This window comes from Mobula hypostoma, chromosome 20 (genome assembly GCF_963921235.1).
Source record: "Mobula hypostoma chromosome 20, sMobHyp1.1, whole genome shotgun sequence".
NCBI classification, from domain to species: Eukaryota; Metazoa; Chordata; class Chondrichthyes; order Myliobatiformes; family Myliobatidae; genus Mobula; species Mobula hypostoma.
The window spans coordinates 32836401-32859770 of NC_086116.1; the positions used below are offsets into that span (position 1 = coordinate 32836401).

The window sequence follows — 23370 nt, forward strand, 5'->3', positions numbered from 1 at the left end:
CCTGTTTCATTGGTTTCTATTTCTTTTCTCATGGACGTGGCCAGCTGTTTTGACTAGTTTGTAAACAGGCATCACGTTTGTATCCTCAGCCCCTTCTGTTGGCATGGTTTAAAATATGAGCTGCAGAGGTGAGTGGAATTTCCCTCAGAACCCTGCAGGTGAATGAACAAATGCATTAGTTTCCCTCTGATAAGATTTATGATGCTGATTCGCTATTTGTCAATAATGTTTGTCTTCTAGAGAATTATTTTTTCAAAATATTGCACTCTCAAATGAATTTATACTTTTTCTGCACAAGTAAGGATCGATGGACAAGATGTGTGTTACTGCCCATCACGCAGCTGCTGTCTGGGACAGCAATGAAGGTCCTCCACCTGTGGGGATAGTTCAGGGTTTCCTTCCTTGTGTAAGCAACATCCTCTAGCTTTCCAATACTGTCAGTTGTGCAAGTTTTGGATGGAGAATCAGGAATACCATTGCACTCAGATACAGAGTTTTCATAAACAACAGAAAATCTGCAGATGCTGGAAATCCAAGCAACACACACAAAATGCTGGAGGAACTCGGCAGGCCAGGCAGCATCCATGGAAAAGAGTGCAGTCGACGTTTCGGGCCGAGACCCTTCAGTAAGACTGGAGAAAAAAAGAAGAGGAGTTAAAAAGCGGGTGTAGGGGAGGGAGAAACACAAGGTGATAGGCGATACCAGGAGGGGGAGGAGTGAAGTAAAGAGATGGGAAGTTGATTGGTGGAAGAGATAGAGGGTTGGAGAAGGGGGAATCTAGTAGGAGAGGACAGAAGGCCAGGGAAGAAAGAAAGGGGGGAGGAGCACCAGAGGGAGGTGATGAGCGGGCAAGGAGATAAGGTGAGAGAGGGAAATGGGGCTGGGGAATGGTGAGGGGGAGGACATCACCAGAAGTTTGAGAAATCAATGTTCATGCCATCAGGCTAGAGGCTACCCAGACAGAATATAAGGTGCTGTTCCTCCAACCTGAGTGTGGCCTCATCACGACAGTACAGCAGGCCATGGATAGACACGTGGGACTGGAAAAGAGAAGTGGAATTAGAGTGGGTCCACTGAGAGATCCCGCTTTCTCTGGTAGATGCTCAGCAAAGCAGTCTCCCAATCTACGTCGGGTCTCACCAACATACAGGAGGCCACACTGGGAGCACCGGACACAGTATATGATCCCAACAGACTCACAGGTGAAGTGTCGCCTCACGAGGAAATCTGCAAATGCTGGAATTTCAAGTAACACACATAAAAGTTGCTGGTGAATACAGCAGGCCAGGCAGCATCTTTAGGAATAGGTACAGTCAGACATTTCGGGCCGAGACCCTTCGTCAGGACTAACTGAAAGAACAGCTAGTAAGAGATTTGAAAGTGGGAGGGGGAATGGGAGATCCAAAATGATAGGAGAAGACAGGAAGGGAAGGGATGGAGCCAAGAGCTGGACAGTTGATTGGCAAAAGGGATATGAGAGGATCATGGGACAGGAGGCCTAGAGAGAAAGAAAAGGGGGAGGGGGGAAGCCCAGAGGATGGGCAAGGGGTATAGTCAGAGGGACAGAGGGAGAAAAAGGAGAGAGAGAAAAAGAATGTGGGTATATAAATAAATAACGGATGGGGTACGAGGGGGAGGTGGGGCATTAGCGGAAGTTAGAGAAGTCAATGTTCATGCCATCAGGTTGGAGGCTACCCAGACGGAATATAAGGTGTTGTTCCTCCAACCTGAGTGTGGCTTCATCTTTACAGTAGAGGAGGCCGTGGATAGACATGTCAGAATGGGAATGGGACATGGAATTAAAATGCGTGGCCACTGGGAGATCCTGCTTTCCCTGATGGACAGAGCGTGGGTGTTCAGCGAAACGATCTCCAAGTCTGCGTCAGGTCTCGCCAATATACAGAAGGCCGCATCGGGAGCACCGGACGCAGTATATCACCCCAGCTGACTCACAGGTGAAGTGTCGCCTCACCTGGAAGGACTGTCTGGAGCCCTTAATGGTGGTGAGGAGGAAGTGTAAGGGCATGTGTAGCACTTGTTCTGCTTACAAGGATAAGTGCCAGGAGGGAGATCGGTGGAGAGGGATGGGGGGGGAACGAATGGACAAGGGAGTTGCGTAGGGAGCAATCCCTGCAGAAAGCAGAGAGAGGGGAGGGAAAGATGTGCTTAGTGGTGGGATCTTGTTGGAGGTGGCAGAAGTTATGGAGGATTATATGTTGGACCCAGAGGCTGGTGGGGTGGTAGGTGAGGACAGGGGGAACCCTATTCCTAGTGAGATGGCGGGAGGATGGAGTGACAGCAGATGTGCGTGAAATGGGCTGGAAGGACTGTTTATGGCCCTGAATGGTAGTGAGGGATGAGGTGTAGGGACAGGGGTAGCACTTGTTCTGCTTGCAAGGACAAGTGCCAGGAGGGAGTTTAGTGGGGAGGGATGTACGAACAAGGGAGTTGCGTAGGGAGCGATCCCTGCAGAAAGCAGAAACTGGGGGGGGGAGGGAAGGATGTGTTTGGTGGTGGGATCCCATTGGAGATGGTGGAAGTTGCAGAGAATTATGTGCCGGATGCGGAGTCTGGTGGGGTGGTAGATGAGGACAAGAAGGACTCTATCCTAGGTAGGGTGGTGGGAGGATGGGGTGAGAGCAGATGTGCGTGAAATAGAAGAGATGCAGTGGAGGGCAGCGTTGATGATGGAGAAAGGGAAGCCTCTTCCTTTGAAGAGGGAGGACATCTCCTTTGTTCTGGAATGAAAAGCCTCATCCAGAGAGCAGATGCGGTGGAGACAGAGGAATTGCGAGAAGCAGATGGCATTTTTACAAGTAACAGGGTGGGAAGAGGTATAGTCCAGGTAGCTGAGTTCCTCCAGCATTTTGTGCAAGTTATGACCATTAAGTTAAAGGTAGAGCAGTTTGTACAACCAACAGCAAACAGTAAAGTCAATATCTCAGAAAACACAATCCATTTAAAAAGCAGAATGAAGAGAAATGACAATGACCTCTCCCAATAAAAGTGAGGCAATTTCCAGAAAAAAGCAAGAGTGTGGAATAAAAACTGTAAAACAAAACAGCAGATGCTAGAAATCTGAAATAGAAACGGAAGATGTTGGAAATGTACTGTTGTTTACCGTTCAGCTTGGTCTTCTAAGCATACAGTAACAGACTACAACAAACTCAGAATGGATCAAATTATAAGCACATTTATTATGTGCAAGGGAAAATCTACCTCTATACGTTAAATCGTTGGTTGGTAGCTTCAATCTTACAGCTCAAAACAGATCATTTTTATACATTTACAGTGTCCAGTAATTCACCCCTAATTGCACTCTTTTCTTATCTGCATCCATCTTAACTAAGTCACATTTGTCTTTTGACTTCTTCCCCCAACAGCTATGTCCTGTTTTTCACTGTTGTAAAAAATACTCCCTGCCATAAAACACATCCTGCTATAAATCACACCCTCTTTTGCAAGCCTTCCAGAAAACAAACCAGAAAAGCACTCTGAGATCACTCGGGTTCCATTTTGTCACATTACATTTTCCAAAACTTAGAAATTCGTAAAGACTTCAGAGTTACAGATATATTTCCACAGCACAGAGGGACAGACACCATAAACCGAGAGAGAAATGTGAGTCATATTTCATGTTTACAACAGTTAGGAAGAGTTCGCGATCAATTTTTTCGAGCTGCAGAGTGAGAGGAGAGCAGGTGGAATAAAGGTAATATCTGTGATGGGACGTTGACCAACAGAGACCAAGTGATATAAATGATGGTGGGGTCAGATGATAGAGGGGAATAAGAGTATATTAATTGCAGCTGGTCTATCTGGAAGAGCTGACTTTTATTTATGTACTTATTCAGAGATACAGCATGGAATAGGCCCTTCTGGCCTGTCAAGCTGCACCACCCAGCAACTCTCAATTTAACCCTAGCTTAATCACAGGACAATTTCTAATGACCATTTAACCTACCCAGAACGTCTTTGGACTATGGGAGGAAACCAGAGGACCCGGAGAAAACCCACGCATTCCACGGGGAGGAATACAAGCATCTTAAAGTGGATGCCGGGATTGAGCTCCAAACTCCAACGCCCAGTGAAGTAATAACGCTGCGTGAAGCGGCAGGAAAGATCAAGCACAATCTTACTGAAGAAGCATGAAGCAATAGCCTGCCTCTGCTTGTTTTCCCTTTGTCACGTCACGCTGGTGTGCTTTTCTTGGCAGGAGCTGAATGAGAATGGAAATACAAAATAATTTCTGGAAGTCTGTACCAAATGAGAATTCTGGACGTAGTCAGAATATTAGGCTGAATCAAGTGTAAACGAAACAGGGTTAATGAACAAGGTTGCTGACCTCTAATCAGACCTGGTCAGTTCTCAGCGGTTTGATGTTTATTTTTAGAAGCTTTTTGTATGACGCATGACTCCGAGGTTGTACACATAATGGGTTCTTTTCTGCTTAGTGGATTTTTTTGTTATCACAAAATTTTTTTTTCAATCTTTAAGATAATGTCTTTTTTGAGACATTGTAAGTGTTGTTACTTCAATGTACTCATGTTATTTTTTTGTGTAATATAACAATAAAAAGATTTGAAAAGAAAGACCTGGCCAGTTCTGACATGCAGAGGAAAGACTGCTCATCTGAAATTCTTGAATTCTTTATGAAGTCCAGAGGGCCGTATCGTATCTCATTGGAAGAGGAGATGCTGTTCCATGAGCTCATGTTGGACTTTCGTGTCCAGACAGCGGGAGGTCGGAATGAAGTGGGATGGGATGAGGAAAGGGCAGATGGTTCAGGGTTGCCCTTGTAGATTGAACAGAATTGTTCTGAAAAGCGGTCAACTAATTGAATTGGATTTCTCCAGTGTAGGGTAGACCATGTTGTAATACGGCCTACGGAGTGCTAAGTTGGAAAAGTACGAAAACTGAGAATAGAGGCATGGCAGGCATGCTGGAATCCATGCTGGGTTGGGGACTGACCCCTGCAGGTTGGTTCTCCCGTTGGTGCTGCTCTCCAGTGTTTGCTCCAGTGTGGGTAGGGGCACAGACATAAATGACTATAGTTACATATTCGCAAACACGAGGAAATCTGCGGATGCTGGAATTTCAAGCGACACACATCAAAGTTGCTGGCGAATGCTGCGGGCCAGGCAGCATCTCTAGGAAGAGGTACAGTTGACGTTTCAGGCCGAGACCCTTCTCGGCCCGAAACGTCAACTGTACCTCTTCCTAGCGATGCTGCCTGGCCTGCTGCGTTCACCAGCAACTTTTATGTGTGTTGTTTGATAGTTACATACTCACACTTTGTCTAAGTTCAGCTTTGCAGGGTTAGAACCAGAGAGGCAGCTGGAATTATATCTTTTTGTTGACCACTAATACTACAGCGTTACACTGCTATGATGTTATTAGACTGCTTATCTCATTATATCGCCAGTTTTAGTTTTGTTAGTTTTATTTGTCTTTGTTGGTTTCTTAAAAAAAAGATCGAACGTACTTTCCTCAACTTTGGAACTTTATTATTTGGAGTGCATCATACAATGTCAACCCACCCCTCCCCCCACTTAGTCTCTGAGCAATTTAAGTTTGTTGTCAAGTAACCGCTAAGTGCCTCCAAGGTGACATCGTATGCACCATCAATCTTCAGGGACTTGTGCTGATACTATTTGGTGATCGTATGTGTTATATTAACTATGTGTGACTGTATGTACTGTGTTTTATCTTAGCTCCGAAGAAACAGTATGTCGTTTAGCTGTATACACTTGTATGGTTGAAAGGCAATTAAAGCTTGAACTACAAATGAGAAATTTTCTTTTCATAACATTACTATGAACCTAGATGTGCATAACACACAAATAAAACATCTCTAACTGCAGTAGTGCTTCTTATCTCTGAGAAGCTACAAGCTTGTTTCCTTTTTTTTCCATTTGTTTTGCATTTAATATATTATTAGTTAGTATATGTTATTAGTTTCTCTTTGCCCAGCAATATAGGTCCATGCAAATGCTAGGAATAAGATTCATGATTAACTAAGTGTTACAAACAGCAAAAACATTCAGAGACAGTAAAAATGTTGATAAATACATGAAAACTAATTTAAACAGATTTCAAGTCAAGTTTATTGTTATTTAACTATATACAGTACATGTATATAATGTATATAACCATATAATGTATATAGAAATGAGACAACATTTCTTCAAACCAGGGTGTAAAGCACAGTAGTACACATAACACACATAAGACAGATAACTTATGAAGGTAACGATACATTCTGCAGATGAATCACACATAAACAACAAATAAAAGTGCATTAACATTAAAAATTGTAAAGTGCAGAACAGATTAACCAGTGACACTTCCAATACGATGTAGCAGGGAGATCAGAAGCCTAATGGCCTGGGGGAAGAAACTGTTTCCGATCCTGACCATTCTTGTTTTTATGCATCGTAGTCTCCTGCCTGATAGTAGAAAGTCAGAGAGGATGCTGGTTGCAGGGTGGGATCCTTAATAATACTAAGGGCCCTGCCTACGCAGTGCTCCTGATAACTGTCCCTGATGGATGGTAGGGAGATCCCTATGATCCTCTCTGCTGTTTTCACTGTCCTTTGTAGGGACTTCAGGTCTGATGCGCGACTGCTCCCATACCAGATGGAGATGCAAGTGAACATACTATTACAACTATAGACTTATAGATTTGATCATAATAAAATAATGGCTGAGATTACTTCTTTAATCTCACTTTTATTTTAATGACAATTAAATACATATACATTTAAATATTGATAGGTCAAGATTTTTGGTGTGATCTTTAACATGCAAAATACTTTTATCAGGCGATATTCGATTTAATTTTAAAATAATTATGCTCAAATTATTTACATGCACATTTTATGGTTTAAAACCTGTAATGAGTTCTTCAGGCCTGTGCGGGGCGCCAAAGAGCACTGGGCACCAAAGTTTTTAGAGCACCAGAATTGATTAATTGGTGTTTAACGAGAGTCGTTAATCATTTAGAGCCTGTTGTGTTTTTCTCAAGCCACTTGCTCTTTGTACTATGGTCTCTTGGCGCTTGTTAAGTTTATTTTTGATAGGCTTGGTGGTTCCAGGGTTTTTAGAGCATCTGAACTGATTCATTGTTGCTTAATGAAAGTTGTTAATCGTTTAGAGTTCCTTGTGCTTTTGTCAAGTGACTCATTCTTTATAATGTGGTCTCCCGGCACTTTCTGTTGCAGCTTGTTAAGTTTATTTCGATAGTCTAGGGGATTCCGTGTTGCTAGTATTATAAAGCGAATGCCAGATTAGGCACAGTGGTCAATTAAAGTTCAAAATTCAAAGTAAATTTGTTCTCAAAGTACATATACATCGCCATATACAACCCTGAGATTGATTTTCTTGGAGGCATAGTCAATAAGTCCACAATAAAATGATAACCACAGCAGAATCAATGAAACCCTGCACCAACTTAGGCGTTCAACCAATGTGCAAAGGACACAAACTGTGCAAGTACAAAAAGAAACAAATAATAATAATAAACAAATAAGCAATAAATATGGAGAACATGAGATGGGAGGAAGCCGGAACAGCTGGTGGAAAGTTGTAGAGTCACGTGGAGAGTGTTCAGACCGCACAACACCCAAAGTCAGGATTGAAACAGTGCCCATGGCATTGTGAGGCAGCTGGCCGTGCAACTGAGCCATCAGGGCATTCACCTGATTTCACCTGCAATAGGAGGAGAACAAGAACGTGAGATTTCCCCGAAGCGGGTATCATGGTAAAACTGACAGTGCCTTGAGGAGGCATTTGAACGCAAGAAAACCAGATACCTGAAGCTGATAGAGCAGTACCAGAGGGCACAATGTGAGCCGATAGGGATGGTGTGTAAAGGTTTTGCTGGCTACTCACTGTGCAGAAACTACTCTCTCCTTGGCTTGTGGGGGTTGCAACGAAAAGGGCCCTCAGAACCATTATAGAGGTTACTGAGTGAGCCTTCAAGTGGCTATGGATCAGGAGAATTGAACTGAATTGACTTTATTTCTTAAATCCTTCACATACATGAGGAGTAAAAATCTTTACGTCTTCCTCTAAATGTGCAATATGCAATCATAGTCATTTATAATAAATAGAACAGTCAGTGTAACATAGAAATACACTCAAATCAGCGTGAGTTAATCACTCTGATGGCCTAATGGAAGAAGCTGTCCCGGAGCCTGCTGGTCCTGGCTTTTTTGCTGTGGTATCATTTCCTGGATGGTAGCAGCTGGAATAGATTGTGGTTGGGGTGACACAGGTCCCCAGTGATCCTTTGGGCCCTTTTTACACACCTGTCTTTGTAAATGTCCTGAATCATGGGAAGTTCACAACTACAGATGTGCTGGGCTGTCCACACCACTCTCTGCAGAGTCCTGCGATTAAGGGAGGTACAGTTCCCATACCAGGCAGTGATGCAGCCAGTCAGGTAGCGACCCGTGGACCAGTGCTGCTGGGACACAAGCCAGGACCTGATCAATCCTGGTCCGGCTGCCTGGACGAGAGTGTCTGTTGTTGAAAGACCCAAATGTGAGGAGTTATTTGGAGACAAAAGAGGCAAGTTAAGAAAGTTCTAGAAGGGTTTCAATCAGAATATATATATTGGCAGCCTGAGATGAAAGAAGCAAAATTAAAATGATTTCTACTGCAATTTTGTGTTTGCAGAATTGATTTCTGGGTGAGCAGCATTAAGTATTCTGACAAATTTCAAACAATGTAAAGTTTCAAACGTTGTAAGCAGTAGCCTACAATTTGTAATAGAAATAACTGTGATGTCACCAGTTCCCAGCATTACTACTGGGGAGCAAATCAGATAGAAACTTTCAGCACTTTAAGCAATAAATATCGAGGACATTTGATGAAGAGTCATTGAAAGTGAGTCTATCATTTGTGGGAACATTGCAATGATGGGGCAAGTGAAGTTGAGAGATCCCCTTTGGTTCAAGAACTGATGGTAGAGGGGAAATAACTCTGTGAGTCCTGAGGCTCTTATACCTTCTTCCTGATGGCAGCGGCGAGAAGAGAGCCTAGGTGCTGGGGTTGCATTCTAGGATCTTGCTAAAAGACATGAATTTATAAACAAGACAAAATCTGCATATGCTGAAATCTGACATGAATTTATGATGATTCGTCTTGCATACCTACCAAAGTTACAGAATATGCTCTCTAGAGTTGATTCTATTTTACATAGTCTTCAGCATTTAATGATTGTTGCAGATATTATTATATTTTTCCTTTGATAATTTATATTTCTCTCTTTTAATTACATATTCATTTCCTTTTTTCAATTATAATCATAATTTTATATGTTGTATACACAGTATTATACCTCTCATATCTAATAAAGTGGGCACTGAGTGTATGTTTATGGTCTTCTGCTGCTGTAGCCCATCCACTTCAAGGACTGATGTGTTGTGCATTCAGAGAAGCTCTTCTGAGATGCTGTTTGAGTTACTGCTGCCTTTGTGTCAGCTTGAACCAGTCTGACCATTCTCCTCTGACCTCTCTCATTAAGGAGACATTTTCACTCCCTGAACTGCTTCCCACTGGATGTTTTTTGTTCTTCACACCATTCTCTGTAAATTCTAGAGACTATTGTGTGTGAAAATCCCAGGAGATCAGTAGTTTCTGAGATACTCAAACCACCCTGTCTGGCACCAACAATCATTTCACGGTGAAAGTCACATAGATCACACTTCTTCCCCATTCTGAACAACAACTGAACCTCTTGACCATGTCTGCATGCTTTTATGCATTGACTTGTTGCCACATGATTGGCTGATTAGATACTTGAATTAACGAGCAAGTGTACAGATATACCTAATATTGTGGCCAATGAACGTATATCACAGCAAAGCAATTAAGCCATAAGATATAGAAGCAGAATTAGGCAATTTGACCCACCAAGTCTGCTCCACCATCCCATCACGGCTAATCCATTTTTTCCTGTCAGCCCCAAACTCTTGCTTTCTGGATACTGGCTTAGAATCTATGTGCCACTGTTAAGAACATTCAGTGTAACTGGTTGAAAGGGCACACTGTTGCTTGCTCTGATCACAGATCACCCAAGCAGTTGTAGAAAATTTTATAAGCAGATGACTGCAGCTGTAAATGTAATGACCCACATGTGATGCATGTTTGCTGCTAACAACACTCACAGAGCTAAGGTGTTATATGAATAATATATCATGTGCAATTCTGTAAGTTAAAAAGTTAGGGACACTTTTGATGGAATGTCCGAGAATCTGGACAGACTTGAAAGATCAATATCTTTTTGACTGATTTACTATCCTGTGGCTGGGTGGAGATGTGTCTCCACCAAAGGAGGTTTAAGGCACCTCTTTCCTATGCTAGCCTGCGGGTCACTCTTGGTCGAGCTGTCACACTTGCTCAGCCCCCAAATCAGGGTCACATGAAGTCATGGGAGCAGGTGGTGGATGGTGGGATGAGCAGCTGGTGCAGATCACAAGTCCAGGTTATATGACCACTGACACCAGGCAGGCAATCTCCGAGAGTATTGATAATGGCTGGGGGTCACCCGTCTTGTAAAGACACTGCCCAGAAGAAGCCAATGACAAACCACGGCTGTAGGAAAATTTGCCAAGAACGATCATGGTCATGGAAAGAGCATAATGGCCCACATCACTGACACAGCATTGAATGATGATGATGATATACTGTAGTATAATAATCTGTTTTATTATGATACTTTGTCATTGGACATGGTTAGCAATTATTTAAATCACATGTAAATATCTTGACTGTTAAAGCTGCTGATAAATTTAAGTAGTATAAATATTTATGAAATGTAAAAACATTCAAAATCTGCTTTAAGTTGAAGTGTTCTATTAAATAAATCACTTTAAAACAATAAATTAAAATATTTAAAATGAACTAAATTCCATAAAACATACAGTACTGTGAAAAAGTGAAAAAGTCATAGGTATATATATATATATATATATATATATAATGCCTAAAACTTTCGCAGAGTTCGGTATCCGTCAACATTGAGCAGACAGCGAGATTGTAAATCTGGTGGGAGCAAAGGACACTGGGAATGGTGAAGAGGGGTGTGGGACAGGTGGCAGAGAAGGAGTGCCAGGGGCTGAGAGAGGCAAGGGTGCAGACACCACCCCCCACCCTGAAACACCAGGCAAGGCCATTTGATTCCAAACAATAGGTTTATTGATCATTACCTAATGTCTCCCTGGTGCTTCCCGCTTCCCTCACCTCTTCCTTCCCCTTTTCCCAACCATGATTCCCCTCTCCCCATCCCCTTCCCACTTGCAGTCCACAATAAAGACCAATATCAGAATCAGGTTTATCATCACTCACATACGTCATGCAATACATAAACTAACTACAGTACTGTGAACTTTAGCACCCTAGATAACTAACCTGACATAGTAGGTGGTACTGCAATAAGTTGACCCTGGCTGCTAGACTCCATGAGGAACCTCATGACAGAGTACAATGAGCAAAATTACAGCTGAGCAACGCACAATACACTGGAGCATCTCAGCTGGTCATCTATGCATCTATGGAGGGAAACGGACAGTCAACATTTCAGGTCAAGACTCTTCTTCTGGACTGGGTCATTTCCCTGCATAGATGCTGCCTAACCCCATGAGTTCCTCCAGATGTGTGTTGCTTGAGGTCACATTGTCTGCAAATTGACTTTTGTCTCCAAATTGCAGGAACCTTTCAGGGAATGTGGGAAATTCCCAGTTACACAGAGTCCCAAACTTTCTAACAGTTAGGTAGGCAAATATCAAAAACATGTGGAACTGTTGACGTATCTTAAGAAAATCTGGGCCAAGCTACAAATTTGTTTCCTATTTATTTAAAACAAATGTTGAATTATTTAATAAGACAAAGGAGCAAAGTTAGGCCATTCAGCCCATCGAGTGCTCCACCATTCCATCATATGGCTGATTTATCATCCCTCTCAACCCCATTCTCCTGCCTTCTTCCTATAACCTTTGACACTCTGACTAATCAAGAACCTACCGACCTCAACATAAATATACCCAATTAACTTGGCTTCCACAGCCATCCATGGCAATGAAATCCACAGATCCACCATCCACTGGCTAAGGATATTCCTCTTCAACTGTTCTAAATGGACATCCCTCTATTCTGAGGCTGTTCCCTCTGGTTCAAGACTGACCTACTATAAGAAACATTCTCTCCCTATTCACTCTATCAAGGCCTTTCAATATACTACAGGTTTCAGTGAGATCCCTTCTTATACTTCCAAACTCCAGAGCCATCAAATGCTCCTCATACATTAATTTTTTTACTCCCAGAATCATTCTCGTGAATCTCTTCTGGAGCTTCACCAATGCCAGCACATCTTTTTTTAGATAAGGGGCCCAAAATTGCTCACAATATTCCAAGTATGGTCTGACCAGTGCCTCAACAATCCCCAGCATTACATCCTTGTTCTCATATTCTTGTCCTCTCAAATTGAATGCTAACATTGCATTTGCCTTCCCTACCTCTGACTCAACCTGGAAGTTAACCTTTAGGCAATCCTGCATAAGGACTTCTAACTCCTTCTCCCCATTTAGAAAAAGTACACCTTTACTCCTTCTATCAAGTACACCTTGACACCTTTACTCTATATTCCATCTGCAACTTATTTGCCCATTCTCCCAAACTTGCTGAACACTTAGTACCAGTGTCTGATTCACTCAAGATTAATTTTTGCTGAGCAGGGGAGAGCCTGGAGGACTGGAATCCCATTTTGACACACACTGCAATGAAACAACCAAAGCAAATGTCATTGCACCAGCAATAAAGTGCAGGAATGTAGTCTCATTATTAATTTTCAGACGGATTCATCATTACTAACATCATGTTTACTGCTTTTGGAATTACCTGGATGAAATCTTTAGAACATTTGTACATTTTTACTTTATCCTCCTGTTGTACCTCAGACAGTAAACTATCTTAAAGGAGACATCCCACCTTTCCCAGAAGTTCCGGGAATCTCCCGCATATTGATAGTGGCTCCCTGATGCCTGCAAATTACATACAATATCGCAGAAATCGATTTTTTTGAGAGCGGGTGAGCGAGAGAGCACAAGAGAGAGAGCGAGCAAGGGAGAGCCAGCACGAGAGAGAGAGAGCGCCATGACAGAGTGTTCCAAAAAAAGAAAATATAAAATATACGTCACCCCAGACTACACTAAAGTGTACCCCTGCCTAATAGGGGTCAAAAATAATGACAGTGTTGCTCGCTGCACTATTTGCAACAGTGACTTTTCTATTGCCCGTGGTGGGTTAAGACTGTAAACGACATGTTGAGGTGAGTTTAACAGGTGTCATTCATTCATTAGCATAGCTAACATTATTTAAATGAGCTGGCTAGCTGCTCAGGAGCTACTCTATTGCAGACATCCCACCTCTCCTGGAAGTTCCTGGAGTCTCCCGCAAATTGATGGAGCTACCTCCCTGAAATGAGTTTTTGCAGGTTGGGATGTCTGATATCAATGCAAGTTGAGGTCACTGTGGTAGACTTTCTTAAACAGCTTCAGAGAAGTTTTTTTTATTTAGCAATACATCGTGGCGTAGGCCCTCCAGCCTGTCGAGTCGCACCTCCAACAAACCCACTTAACCCTAACCTAATCACGGCACAACTTACAATGAGCAATTAACCTACCCAGTACGTCTTTGGACTGTGGGAAGAAACCAGAGCACCCAGGGGAAACCCCTGCTTTCCACGTGGAGGACGTACAGAGACTCCTTACAGAGGTCGTCGGGATTGAACTCTGAACTCTGATGCCCTGAGCTGTAATAGCGTTGCACTAACCGTGACGCTACCATGGTGCCCAAAAATTAGCCCTGAGGCTTATTTGTTAACAAAATAAACTTTATTCGAATAAAGAAATTACAAGAATAAACCATCCATGTCTTTCCAGTCTTTACATAGGCAGTCAATACTGTTGTAGCACTCCTGCCACTCTGGAGTTTTATATTAAATACTACAATAATTAAGGGGCTCCCCCCTCCGGGCCCACTCTGTCCCATAGGAGAGGGATCCTACACCATGGTTCTTCCGCATGAGCCTTTGGGATGGCTTCAGTGCGTCTCTCAGCGCGTACTCCAGCGGCCTGGAATGTGCCAGCCGGCAGCATTCTTCCACGGATATCTCGACGTAGACCAACAAGTTTCGGGCCGAGCAAAGAGAGCTTTTCGCCGAGTTGATGATCTGCCTGCAGCAAGCAGCTGACATCCCACCTCTCCTGGAAGGTCCGGGAGTCTCCCGCATATTAATAGTGGCTCCCTGATGCCCGCAAATTATATACAATATCACAGAAATCAATTTTTTTGAGAGAGAGCGCCAGAGCAAGAAAGCAAGCGCAATTGAGAGCGACCGAGAGAGAGAGAAAGAGAGAGAGCGAGAGACTGAGTGAGAGTGAGAGCAAGAGCAAGAGCGAGAGAGTTTCAAAAGAAGTCAGAGTGGCAGAGTGTTCCAAAAAAAGAACATGTAAAACGTACGTCACCCCAGACTACACTAAAGTGTACCCCTGCCTAATAGGGGTCAAAAATAAAGACAGTGTTGCTCACTGCACTGTTTACAACAGTGACTTTTCTATTGTGAAAGACATGTTGAGGTGAGTTTAACAGGTGTCATTCGTTTATTAGCATAGCTAACATTATTTAAACTAGCTGGCTAGCTGCTAAGGAGCTACTCTATTGCAGACATCCCACCTCTCCCGGAAGTTCCGGGAGTCTCCCGCAAATTGATGGTGCTACCTCCCCGAAATGAGTTTTTGCAGGGTGGGCTGTCTGTGTTTGTCTCCATGGGGGTGTCTGGGAACATCCCGTAGACTAGAGAGTCCTCTGTCACGCAGCTCTCGGGATGGAACACGACACAGTCCCTTTCATCTTCCTCCACAACTCCTAAGCAAACCCTCCGTGTGCAACTGTCTCTTCCCTGCTACAGCCACCCCGCGGGTAGCGGGTTGTGGGGATGATGCTCCGGGCATACAGCAAGGATCTGACTGGGAGGGCCCCTCTCACTGCCAGCCAGGCGAGGTCTTGGTGCCTGTCGGTGAGGCCTGGCGATGAAACATTACAACAGATGGTCTGAACAGTCTGCTCAGGGAACCACCCCACTGTGTCCATCGCGTCCCCTCTCCTGCAGGACGTTCTGAAAGCCCGTGGTGAAAGGTGTTGGTCTGGAAGTACTTTTCCACAAAGGGCCGGTAGTGCCGCAACGTCCAGCTGACTGGGACTTTGCACGGCAATGGGGCCAGACCCATCCTCCGCAGCACCGGGGACAGGTGGAACCCCGGCACCAAGTGGTACTCGGTGTCCACGCATTTAAATTCCATGCACAGCCTTATGCAGCCACACACAACATTGGTCACCAGGATGGGAGATCGTTTTGCTGAAAACCTACGCTTCGTCCGCCAGAGAAAGCAGGATCTCCCAGTGGCCACACATTTTAATTCCACATCCCATTCCCATTCTGATATGTCTATCCACGGCCTCCTCTACTGTAAAGCTGAAGCCACACTCAGGTTGGAGGAACAACACCTTATATTCCCTCTGGGTAGCCTCCAACCTGATGGCATGAACATTGACTTCTCTAACTTCTGCTAATGCCCCACCTCCCCATCGTACCCCATCCATTTTTATTTATATACACACATTCTTTCTCTCTTTCTCCTTTTTCTCCCTCTGTCCCTCTGACTATACCCCTTGCCCATCCTCTGGGTTTTCCCCCCTCCCCCTTTTCCTTCTCCCTGGGCCTCCTGTCCCATGATCCTCTCGTATCCCTTTTGCCAATCACCTGTCCAGCTCTTGGCTCCATCCCTCCCCCTCCTGTCTTCTCCTATCATTTTGGATCTCTCCCTCCCACTTTCAAATCTCTTACTAGCTCTTCCTTCAGTTAGTCCTGACGAAGGGTCTCCGTCCGAAACGTGGACTTCACCTCTTCCTAGAGATGCTGCCTGGCCTGCTGCGTTCACCAACAACGTTGATGTGTGTTGTAGGATGAGGGCGATATTGGGAACGTTTTTGCCCCCATTGTTCAAGGACTTGTGCATCGTGACCCGCTCCATCTTGGATCGCCAGATAAACCTGAAGACGGTTCGGGTGATTTCCGAGCTGCAGGAGCGGGGTATGGGCCAGTCTTGCGCCAAGTACAGCAACCCTGAGAACACCCCACACCTGATGACCATGTTCTTCCCCTTTATCGATAGGGGGCGCCCTCCCCACAGTCCCATACTCTCCTTTACCTTCCCAGTTCGCTCCAGCCCATTCTTCCTGCACGCCTCGGCCCATCCAAACCAGATCCCCTGTCCCGCACATGATGGCGTCCCTCCGCACCACGAGGCTGTCAAAGATATTCCTGACAGGTACTAAACTTATTAGAAAGTTAAACCCTCTCTTACAATTGTGTTTATGTTGAGGACCGTCGTTAATGCGCTACCTACCATTAGCATCACCCTTTAAACCAGGGGTCCCCGCTCTTTTTTATGCCATGAACCCCTACCAGTAACCGAGGGGTGTGTGTAGCCCAGGTTGGGAATCCCCGTTTTAAACAATAAACTTGAAATTTCGGAATCGTTTTGAGTGTCCAGTAGCAAATACGCATTACGCAGATCTTTTAACAAATATGTATTTTCCCGCGGGACCCCTAAATTGTCCTTTATACTGACGCAATGTAGTGAATCCAACGCATTATTTGTTACAATTTCAGTGCTCCCTTTAATCCTGAATTAGGAATTGTTTTAAACATTCTGATTTAAACTCTCTTCTATTCAATTCGTATTAAAAACTTGACAAAGTGTTAAGGTTGTAACATTCCGTTTGTTGATCAGACGGACACTTGTCTGGGGAGTTGCTCATTACTTCCAGTTCTTCCAGCGCCGGTGGGCTCTGGAAATATTGACCGGAGCCCAAATGCCGGGAGCGGACGGTTGAGTCTTCCTGCATCTGGCTGTCTGGGATGGCTGAAGCCGAAAAACACGCCAGAACTATTCCACTTACTTGTACCGCAGCCAATCCCTGTCAGGGCATGTCTGGGCTTGAACCCGGCCTGGCAGGCCGGAACTCTGCCGCTGTACCCGAGCGGCGGAGTACGATCTGAACCCGGGTGCAGAAATCAAACGGGAGGACGGAATGATTATTCGGACAGGCACGACACCGGATATTTGGCCTTTCCAGCACAGATCCAAAACAAAGGCAATATCCAATTTGGCCGAGCAGGAAAGCAATTCCAATAAAAGACATAGACTGAATCCAAATTTCTAAAATGAAACAGGTCCAACATACAAAAGGGGCAAGAGCAAAATAAAACACTGGGAAGGAATACCGTGCTGGATTACAAGACAGACACTGTTAAACTGAGGAAGGAACTACACAATTCACACACCTTAAATACTCAATAACTAGGCACTGGTCCAGTCTATTACCATTTAAGTAACACAGCAGGGCTGAACCGTTTAGAAACCCAAAGCGCACTGAGGAAGAACATTGCGTGGTAATTAGAATGACGTTCTATTTTATAAAACGTTATTAATATTGTAAGCAATTAACGTTAGGAAATAGCGCGGAAATTTTTCACCATTTAAGGCTCTAGTTGCTCAGGCCCACCAAAAGTTACTTGACATTTGTAAATTTAGAAGAAATGAACAGGGATTTTACCAATACCGCAACCAAACAAACCCAATTTACTAACTAAACCACCTCTAAACTACTATTTTGGAGTTCGTCTATTTCCCGGACCACAGAAGGGTCTCGGCCTGAAACGTCAACTATATATTCATTTCCATAGATGCTGCCTGGCCTGCTGAGTTTCTCCAGCATTTTGTGTGCGCTGCCTTTAGGGACTGATCTGCCTTTATTTGATGTTTGTTTTGTTTACAAAGCGAAGTAAATTATTAACCGAAAGAAACAAACAATCTCCTGCTGCAAACAACAGGAATTCTGCAGATGCTGGAAATTCAAGCAACACACATCAAAGTTGCTGGTGAACGCAGCAGGCCAGGCAGCATCTCTGGGAAGAGGTGCAGTCGACGTTTCAGGCCGAGACCCTTCGTCAGGACTAACTGAAGGAAGAGTGAGTAAGGGATTTGAAAGTGGGAGGGGGAGGGGGAGATCCAAAATGATAGGAGAAGACAGGAGGGGGAGGGATGGAGCCGAGAGCTGGACAGGTGATTGGCAAAGGGGATATGAGAGGATCATGGGACAGGAGGTCCGGGAAGAAAGACAAGGGGGGGGGGACCCAGAGGATGGGCAAGAGGTATATTCAGAGGGACAGAGGGAGAAAAAGGAGAGTGAGAGAAAGAATGTGTGCATAAAAATAAGTAACAGATGGGGTACGAGGGGGAGGTGGGGACTTAGCGGAAGTTAGAGAAGTCGATGTTCATGCCATCAGGTTGGAGGCTATCCAGACGGAATATAAGGTGTTGTTCCTCCAACCTGAGTGTGGCTTCATCTTTACAGTAGAGGAGGCCGTGGATAGACATGTTAGAATGGGAATGGGACGTGGAATTAAAATGTGTGGCCACTGGGAGATCCTGCTTTCTCTGGCGGACAGAGCGTAGATGTTCAGCAAAGCCGTCTCCCAGTCTGCGTCGGGTCTCGCCAATATATAAAAGGCCACATCCACATCGGGAGCACCGGACGCAGTATATCACCCCAGCCGACTCACAGGTGAAGTGTTGCCTCACCTGGAAGGACTGTTTGGGGCCCTGAATGGTGGTAAGGGCATGTGTAGCACTTGTTCCGCTTACACGGATAAGTGCCAGGAGGGAGATCAGTGGGGAGGGATGGGGGGGACAAATGGACAAGGGAGTTGTGTAGGGAGCGATCCCTGTGGAATGCAGAGGGGGGGGGAGGGAAAGATGTGCTTAGTGGTGGGATCCCGTTGGAGGTGGCGGAAGTTACGGAGAATAATATGTTGGACCCGGAGGCTGGTGGGGTGGTAGGTGAGGACCAGGGGAACCCTATTCCTAGTGGGGTGGCGGGAGGATGGAGTGAGAGCAGATGTACGTGAAATGGGGGAGATCTCCTGCTGCCTTTGAAAGTGACTTGGTGAGACCTCATTCGGCCTTCGACGGGTGCGCACCACATTGCACACAATCTCCCCCTTCCGTGTTAAAAATTACCACCCCCGGTAAATATTAAAAAACACTTAAGTTGAAAACTTGACTCTTAAATGTTTATTTTGGCGCAGCAACTGGTATTTGCCGGCAGTTAAAATGAAATGAATGGGTGACTGGTGAGCCGCCACTACCCTTGTCCCGTTATTGACTGCGCACCGCGGAAAACTGCACCTTACTTTAATTAATAGTTTCGAGAATTGTGAAATGATGAAGCGGCGGCAATAATTCTAATAAACAGTGCGAATTTAAAGTAAGTAACTTTAAAGTCCAAACAGAGGACCACAATCTTGGCATAATGTTTGAAGGCTTATGTGTCTCAATGACCCGGTTGGCTTTATGCTTTGGCTCTTGGTCAGGTCGCCTCTGCCAAACGGGCCAAAGGGTAGGGGCCAGGCTAAGAGTGGTCCACGGGCCCTCCAGAGTCAGGGATTCAGCTCAGGGCTAACAACTGTGACTGATAAAACAAAATTGCTACGGAAACAGCAATTAAGAATCCTACATCTGTGTGGACGGACAGGAATGGAGGGCGCAGCGCCGTAACGGGCAGTAAGTGTCTTAAGTATCCCTCCTCCGCCCCGCGTCTTAAATCCTGTCTATTAAATAATACATAATTACCTTAAACATTTGTGCGTCTTTCCGTGTGTTTCGTCCTAATTCGCCTGATATGCACTAAAGAAAAATGTAGATTACTTCTTCGCTTTCCATATCTGATATCACCCGCTCTTTCTCACTTGAAATGGTGAAAATGATCTATTGAGGCTTTACAAGTATTTGACCTGTGATGTTCGGCAGTTTCTTTTCAAAAACAAATAATGTACAGAAAGATTAGCTTTATTTGTCACATGGAAACATCGAAAGTTAGAGTAAAGTACGTCGTTTGCGTCGAGGTCTAGCACGGTCCGAGACTTGTGCTTGGGGCAGCCTGTAGTGTCCCCACGTTTCCGTCGCCAGTTTCGCATGCCCACAATTCACCAACTGTCATCCATACGTCTTCGGAATGCAGAAGCAAACCGGAGCGGCCGGAGGAAACCCTCGCAGTCACGGGAGATCGTGAACACTCCTGAACGACAGCGGAGGGAATTATAAACTCCCGGTCGCTCGCGCTAGAACGCGTTAATTACTCACCGCCGTACCGCCCACGTCAACACGCTAATGAGAACATAAGAAATAGGAGCAGGAGTAGGCCATCCGGCCCATCGAGCCTGCCCCGCCATTCAATAAGATCTGTCGGTGAACTCAGCTCCATCTACCTGCCTTTTCCCCATAACCCTTAATTCCCCTACTATGTCAAACTGTTTCTTAAATATACAGTTGAAGTCAGAAGTTTACATTGACCCCAGCCAAACACATCCAAACCCAGCCTCCCACAATTCCTGACATCCAATCCCAGAAAACACTCCCCACCCCAGGCCAGCCAGGACCACCACTCCATTCCAAGAATGTGAAATACCGGCACAACAGCAGAGAGACCGATGTACCCCAGCCCCCACCTCCCTCATCACCATGTCTGAAGTAAAGTTGTCCTATTTACTGACTGCCTTTTAAAGCTGTGTGCCTACTTTCCCGTTGCAAGGCTGATACGTAGGCATCATATAAATTACAGTTCGGAGTTCAGTTCCGACGCCCTCTCTAAGAAAGTTTTGCGTGTTCTTCCCGTGTGCGTGCGGGTTTCCTCCGGGTGCTGCGGTTTCCTCCCATGGCCCAAGGATGTACCGGTTAGTAGGTTAATGGTCCTGTGATTAGGATAGGCTTAAATCAGTGATATGCTGGGTGGCGCAGCTCGGTGGGCCGAATGGCCTGTTCTGCACTGTATCTCTGAATTAAAAACGCTAGTGCTCACTGACCCCCTTCCCTCAGCACTACCCCTCCCCGTAAAGAAGATGGTCCCTCCATATTTATGGTGAAAACTCTTGTTCAAACCTATGGTGTGCGGTGAATTGTAGAATGATACACAGACAATAGACAATAGGTGCAGGAGTGGGCCATTCGGCCCTTCGAGCCAGCACTGCCATTCACTGTGATCATGGCTGATCATCCACAATCAGTACCCCGTTCCTGCCTTCTCCCCATATCCCTTCACTCCACTATTACTATGAACTCTATCTAACTCTTTCTTGAAAGCATCCAGAGAATTGGCCTCCGCTGCCTTCTGAGGCAGAGCATTCCACAGATCCACAACCCTCTGGGTGAAAAAGTTTTTCCTCAACTCCATTCTGAATGGCCTACCCCTTATTGTTAAACTGTGGCCTCTGGTTCTGGACTCCCCCAACATCGGGAACATGTTTCCTGCCTCTAGCATGTCCAATCCCTTAAAAATCTTAGGACTTCATCTTGGTTGGGTTGAGAAATACTCAATATTTCACAATGGACTGTGAATTACTTTCTTGATAAATATTAATTCCATCAATTTCCGTTTGCCATACACCTCTTTTTAAGTAGCACCACAGAATAATATTTTCAATGTCTCCTGTCGCCCTCTTGAGAGAGTCCCAACAGTCACACCAGTAATAAAAACCTGAAGTTGAGCTCCCGAGATAAATCCAAATTATACTTATCGAAATGACTTTAGTGTGATCCTTATCATTCAAGGTGCATCTCAGAGGTGACACAAAGAGAAATAGTTAACATTTGGAAGTGTGTAGCTTTGTCATGGGATACTGCAGATGTCCTTACAGTGGCCTAATTGTATGAATGGGGTACCCCAGTCACAATGGGAAAGAGCCCTGTGTGATCAGTCACTCCATCGCTTAACACTGCTATATACAGAGGACACCGGGTATGAAGTCAGCCAAAAAATATGCATTGCATTCATTCCTTTGTAGATTTCTTTCCATTGACAAAGAGTGAAATGTTGCAAATGACGAAGTTGTAGGGTATCACTGTATTTCCACATTTTTCTGTGTATGCCGTACTGGAAGTTAGTGTCAGCTTTTAATCATAAGATCTGGTCTAATTAATTGAGCAATGCACCGTAATTGCTCCTGTAATTACAAAACAGTAACAGAATTGGGTTGTGTCATCAACAAGTTTAGGTTTCTAAATGAGTCACATTATTATACACCTTTAAATATGATATAACAGTGAGTTTGTTACTGCCCATTATGCTGCTGTCGTTTAGGGCAGCAATGAAGTTCCTCCTGGTGTTCAGGAGTTCCTTCATCGTGTCAGTAGTTTCCTCTCAGTTTTCACTACTGTCAGCTATGCAAGTCCTGGGTGGGGACTTAAGAATACCATCATGCTCAGATGGAGAAGGATTCTTCATTGCTGCTTCTGTAACAATTACCAGTCAGGGTTATTAGCCTTGAACCCCTGAATCTGGAGGACCAGTGGACCAGTCTTAGTCTGGCCTCTACCCTTTGACCTGCTGGACATAGGGGACCCTACCAAGAGCCAAAGCATAAAGTCCTGACTCCAGCCAGCATAGCTCTCCAGGTCATTAAGGCATGCAAGCCTCCAGACCACCACAAGGTCGTGGTCCTCTTGGGGGTCTATCAGAGAGAATCTACTTTATTACTTCAATCAGAAAAGTAGAGCAGAATATATCTGGAAGTTAATAAGAAGTTAGTATAAAATGTATATGAAGTACTTGTTATTTAACTCAAAAATATTGTATGCATTCTTGTCACATTTCATACTGCCACCTTCCTTGTAGTAACTCAGAAAACTACAGTAGCATAGCGGTGAGATGACTCTACTGCAGCTCGGAGTGTTCTTCTGGAGTTCACAGTTCAATTCTGGCATCTTCTTGTGAGAAAGTTTGTATGTTCTTCCCATGTGTGCGTGGGTTTCCTCCGGGTGCTCTGGTTTCCTCTCTCAGTCCAACGACGTACCGGTTACTGGTTATTACTCTGTATTGGCCCTGTGATTAAGCTAGGGTTAAATCGGGGGTGACAGGGCAGTGAGGCTCGGTGGGCCAGAAGGTCGTGTTCCACACTGTATCTCTAAACACAATAAATTAAAAACCACAGTACAAATTGGTCCATCTTCCTTTGGCACTACCACTCCCCATAAAGAGATAGCTTTGGTCCCTCAGTAGTTATGGTGAAAACTCTTGTTCAAACAAGAGTTACTGCCTATGGTTGCACAGAATCATAGAATGAGACATCATGGAAAGATGTTGTTCAGCCAATCATACTTGTGCATGCTTTTAATCAATTAGTTTGTCCCATTCTGAAATCTGACCCATAGCCAAAGAAATCCCTTCCCAAACTATACTGATTA

At 44.6% G+C, this 23370-nt stretch overlaps 1 protein-coding gene across 3 annotated transcripts in view; it reads left to right on the forward strand.

Moving 5' to 3' along the window:
- The first annotated feature begins 16298 nt into the window (after positions 1 to 16298).
- Positions 16299 to 23370, forward strand: part of trabd (TraB domain containing) — a 61301-nt gene continuing 54229 nt past the window's right edge. For 2 of the 3 annotated variants that reach the window (XM_063072599.1, XM_063072606.1), the window contains exon 1: positions 16299 to 16395. The gene's annotated coding sequence lies outside the window, so the exon portion shown is untranslated. Of the gene's footprint in view, positions 16396 to 17983; positions 18102 to 23370 lie in introns of those variants that run through there. The other variant, XM_063072600.1, reaches the window with a different exon arrangement.